Source organism: Pinus tabuliformis, chromosome X (genome assembly GCF_031772625.1).
Source record: "Pinus tabuliformis cultivar Carrire ecotype Pingquan chromosome X, CPIR1, whole genome shotgun sequence".
In the NCBI taxonomy this organism is placed as follows: Eukaryota; Viridiplantae; Streptophyta; class Pinopsida; order Pinales; family Pinaceae; genus Pinus; species Pinus tabuliformis.
This window is the reverse complement of record NC_142308.1, coordinates 296,025,558-296,030,319: the sequence shown is the minus strand read 5'-3', so window position 1 is coordinate 296,030,319 and position 4,762 is coordinate 296,025,558. Positions and strand designations below refer to the sequence as shown.

General features: G+C 38.5%; 1 pseudogene; it reads left to right on the top strand.

Annotated features, from left to right (window-relative positions):
- Positions 1-1,294: 1,294 nt before the first annotated feature.
- LOC149139569 (alpha-mannosidase I MNS5 pseudogene) lies at positions 1,295-1,657 on the top strand (annotated as a pseudogene).
- The last annotated feature ends 3,105 nt before the right edge of the window (positions 1,658-4,762 follow it).

The following is a 4,762-nucleotide window of genomic DNA, read 5'->3' as shown; positions in this document are numbered from 1 at the left end:
ATGATATGGAACAATTGAACAGAAAGGGCCTTGTAGAAGATGATGGAAAGCGGACAATTTATGGCTACCTTGCCAAACCATCAGATATGATCCGGATTAAGCCATTCATAAGTAAATTGTAAATTGAAAGCTACATGAAAAAGGTCTTGGAGCCCATTCATCTATATGTTCAGTTAGTGTGTGATGATAAATGCTTTATTTGGTTTGACTGATGGAGGAAAGATTCACCAATCAAATTGAATTAGAAGAAGGTGAACTAGTTGAGCAGAGTTGGGGATGTCAGTCAGATGATCCAAATCATGGCCAAAAGACTGCAATTGATATTAACAAGGATGGAAAAGATACTACAGATCATACAATTCAAGGAGGTGCACCACAACAGCAAAACATTAAAAGAGCGCATGGTGATTCAAATCATAGTCAAAGAGATGCAATCTTATGCAAAGGAATGTGGATGGTATTGAAATTGGTCCGATTGCCTGTTTACCAGAGCCTCCAATTCTTAATGATTCTTTAATACGGAAGCTAAACAGAATTTCTCACTTGGGTTATCTATACTTTGGGTCTCTGGTTGTATTTCTTGTATATTCCATTCTATATGGTTTGAATACCCAGAAGGCACGCTGGTTCGGAGGAATAACATCATTGACTGTTGTGTTCTGAATTCAAAGGTGGAAACATGTTTATTTGGCTTTGAGCTTCTCAAAAGTCGAATTGCTGCTTTGTTTGTGGCTGGAATATACAGAGTTTTCTTAATATGCTTTGTAGTACATTATTGGTATCCTGGTCATTGCATTAGCTATACAGTGGTGGCTTCAGTGTTGTTAGGAGCGCGGTTAGTTGATTGGAGAGCAGGGCATTGGACATTATTAAGAGCCGAAGCCACGCTGAGCCAAATAGAATGCAGAATCCAAAGACCTAAGATGGCATCACAATTACACGGATCCATGCTTTCTTGCTATACAATTACAGTAGCAGTACTGTTAAGTTTATATCTCTGCCCGGCGCTCTCCACGGCAAGTAGCTTCAATCTAGATGGAGCTGCAAAGAAAATAGAATTAAGGGAGAAAGTCCGAAAAATGTTTTACCGTGCATAGGACAACTACATGCATTATGCATTCCCGCACGATGAGTTAAAGCCTTTGACAAAGACTTCCACAGATTCACTTGCAGAGCTTGGCAATCTTAAGCTTCAACGTTTACCTGAGAAGTACAATGGGTTAGCTTTGACTCTTATTGAATCAATTTCAAGTTTAATTGTTCTGGGAAACAGTTCGATTGACTCATACTTGAAATGGGGGCACTTTCACGATTGACAGGCAATCCTGAGTATGAGGCAGCAGCATTGCGTGCTGTTCGTAAACTATGGAGCATGCTGAGTCCTTTGGATCTGATGGGAACCACGCTGAATGTACTAATTGGGGAATGGATTGAACATTCATCTGGAATTGGTGCTGGTGTTGATTCGTTTTATGAATACCTCGTAAAGGCTTACATACTTTTTGGAAGGAACGAGTATTGGGATATGTTCCACTCAGCATATATTGCTGTACAAAAGCATTTTCGACATGATCCATGGTATCATGAAGCAGATGCGTTCTTGCAACTCTGTTTATATAGGGGAAAACAACTTGTCTTCACACAAACGGATTCTTGATGAAATTGCTCAACATTTACTTGGTGATTCTATGCTATCAGCATCGTTTGATGAGTAATCTTTTGTGATAAAGGTCTCCATGAATGATGCACTGAAGAAGCGGTGGTAAGGACAAGTGAGTCCCATCTGAACTTTTCAGTTGTCAAGGGACTAATCAAATCTCTTAATATAGCTGAGTCCTTCTATAAAGAAAGTATGGACAATGTTTCTCTTATTTTGATAACTCATGATTCTGTTGGCTCGGGTGGGTTCAAAAATGACAATACCCTGAATGTGGAGCTAGATACAAGCTCATTTATCAGTGTTGAAGACGGTTCACTTTCGTGCAGTCAGGCTTCCAGCTCCAGCCAGATTGTAACTGTTGATACACTGGAAGGTTTTGTTACTGAGGAGTTTTTTCAACTATCTAAAGGAGAAAGCTGGGTTTCTAAAGTAAATGGTGGTTGTGTTAAACATCCTGGATCAAAAGCTTTCGTTTTGAACAGCAGATCACTTCCAGATATTGAGCTTGGAACAAACAGATACATAATTGCAGTTTCTTTGGCAAATCTAAAAAGGCAAGCTGTTTAAACAATTCAGCAGTTTCGTAGCGCGCTACGAAACTGCTGTAGGTGTTGTTTTTAGCGCAGAACAAACAGTTTGATGAAGTGACCGGAAAAGTGTCAAAGGAAACACCCAAGGAACATTAAGGAGACCACATGAAGCCAGCATAAGCCATTCAAATGATGACAGGTGTGCCTTTTTTATAAAGTGAAGTGTTTTTGTCTCAAGTTAAAGTCTTCATCATAAAGGCAATTTATTTTCGGTTATTAGGGTTTGGAAGGAGGTGCATACGAAGAGTTTTGGTTTGCACACATGTTCAATCAACAAAGCTTCCAGCACATTTGGGAATATGGTGATGCTCATCATTTTTGGGGTATTAAAGAGCTGGGAACATGTTGCTTAATTTTCGAAGAATGGTGGGAGACAAGGACCGGAAAAACAGGGGTTCCATCCTATGATTAATGAACCATCAGCGAATTCAGTATCCAAAGCTAGCTTGTTCATTACATCCTTCTCTCAGCTATCTCGGCCAAACTGAAAAGGAAACAGGTGTCAAGGATCAAGAAAGAATCATGCTACGAGGAGGATAGAATTAGAGTTTTAGTTTAATTAGGACTCTTTGTAATTACAGCTCAGCACTTAATGTATTTAATGAGTTAGTTAAACAGTAGATAGGGGTAATTAGTAGCAGTCTTCGAGCTCCCCTCATGCTAGAGGAGGAAGCTCAAAGTGGTTAAGGATGTATCTCTATATATAGATCAAACTTTGATGTAATGGGGGTTGGATGTTTTGGAGAAGACTGTTTTGGTTTATGTATAAACAGATTTCAGTAATGCAAATGACTATTTTTTCTTCTCAGGATTCACAATGGATCTTCTTGTTCAAATGTGTGGTGGTATATTTTCTTTAAGGTTCTTTTACAGTTTTGTTAATGCATAATCACTCAGAACTCATGGATCATGCTCTGACTTCCTGTATGCCTTGGCAAACTGTGGTTTCAAAGTTATGTTTGAACATTTAGATGTTAAGTGCCCTGATTTCTATGAAAAGATAATGTTATTGTTTACTGAGATATGAGTGACTCCATAAGCCCAATGGGAATCAATTCAATGTTGTCCAGCCAGAATTCTTGTTCATGTGTCTTATAAGAGTTAGCCATCTTGTCATTAGTCAACATTCATAATCTTTGAGAGAGCCCTCTCAGACTAAGGAGGCTAAGCCTTAGTCAAAAGCCTAGTTTGAAATAGTTACACAGAATCTTACTGATTGGCAGCCTTCAGTGCTTGATTTTGTGATAACATTTTGGTGCGTCTGCCGGGAGTCTGAAGATTACTCATTGCCATAGTTATAAGATTGAATTTCTGAAGGTAGCAGGAGTTCAAAAAGGTTTTCGAGGCTGCATTCTACCTTGGCGACTCCATTGTTGATGAATTCGAAATTCATAGGTTCATGGTGATTCCACTGGAGTTATGAAGGACCCAAATGTTACCATTCTTATTTCAAGGTATGCATGCATAGATTTTTCAGGAATTCATGGTTTCCCAAATCATTTTCCCAAGGATGCATATTTTCTAAGGAATGGTCCCAAATTTAATGGAGAAGATTTGAGTTTAACTCTGAAGCATATCTCAGATTTCTGTCATTTTGCTGAGCTTCTTAGAGTTAAACATGAGGATGTTTGCATTATGTTATTCTATGATTCACTTCAAGGGAAATGTAAACAATGGATTGAAAGTTTTCCTATCAAATCCATTAAGTCATTTCAAGACTTATGGCTTATGTTTTTGGAGGAATGGATAGATAGGTCAGAGGTGGTGGCAAACTCTCCTTCAGTTCAAGGTTTCAAACAATGGAATAATGATCATAGTAATGGAGAAACAAATGAAGATTTTCCTTGGTCCTTGTCCTCGTATCTAAAATCCTTTGACTGCAAGGCAGAGGATAAGATGAGATTTTTGGATGAAGTTGCTGAGGACATTGAGAAAGAAATTGAAGGTTTAGAAGGTCAAATTCAGGCATATAGTTTTCATAATTATGATCATTATTTTCAGAAGTTTTCTATGGCAGAACGCAAGGAGAGAATGCTGGTTCCTTTCTCTTTCACGATTAAGGAGCTGTACACTGTTGTTGAAGATCAGTTTGCACAGCCTGAAAGTTACAAGAATCATCAAGCTGATCATGTATTCTGGGATCCTGTAGCTGACTACATGGAAGAGTTTTACTCTCAAGTTTTTCAGTTTTTCTATGAAGATCAGAGGCAATTTCAGTGGCAGTGGTCATCACAATATCTTTGTGGCTCTGAACTCCGATGTAGTCAAAAAACTCAAATATCAGATAAAACAGAGGATTGGCTACATTGGAAATTTCATATTGATTGAGCAGAAAGAAGTTGAAATTGTTAGGGTAGGTAGGTAGGTAAATGCAAATAAGCTCAAGGTCAACTGAGCATTTTTTTTAGTAGATGTAGATGCCTTTCTCCTACAGTCATCATCAAGCTTAAGCCCGAGGTGAAGGCTCAAGAAGCTGAAAGAGGATGTTTGTCAAATAAATTTTATAAGGCAC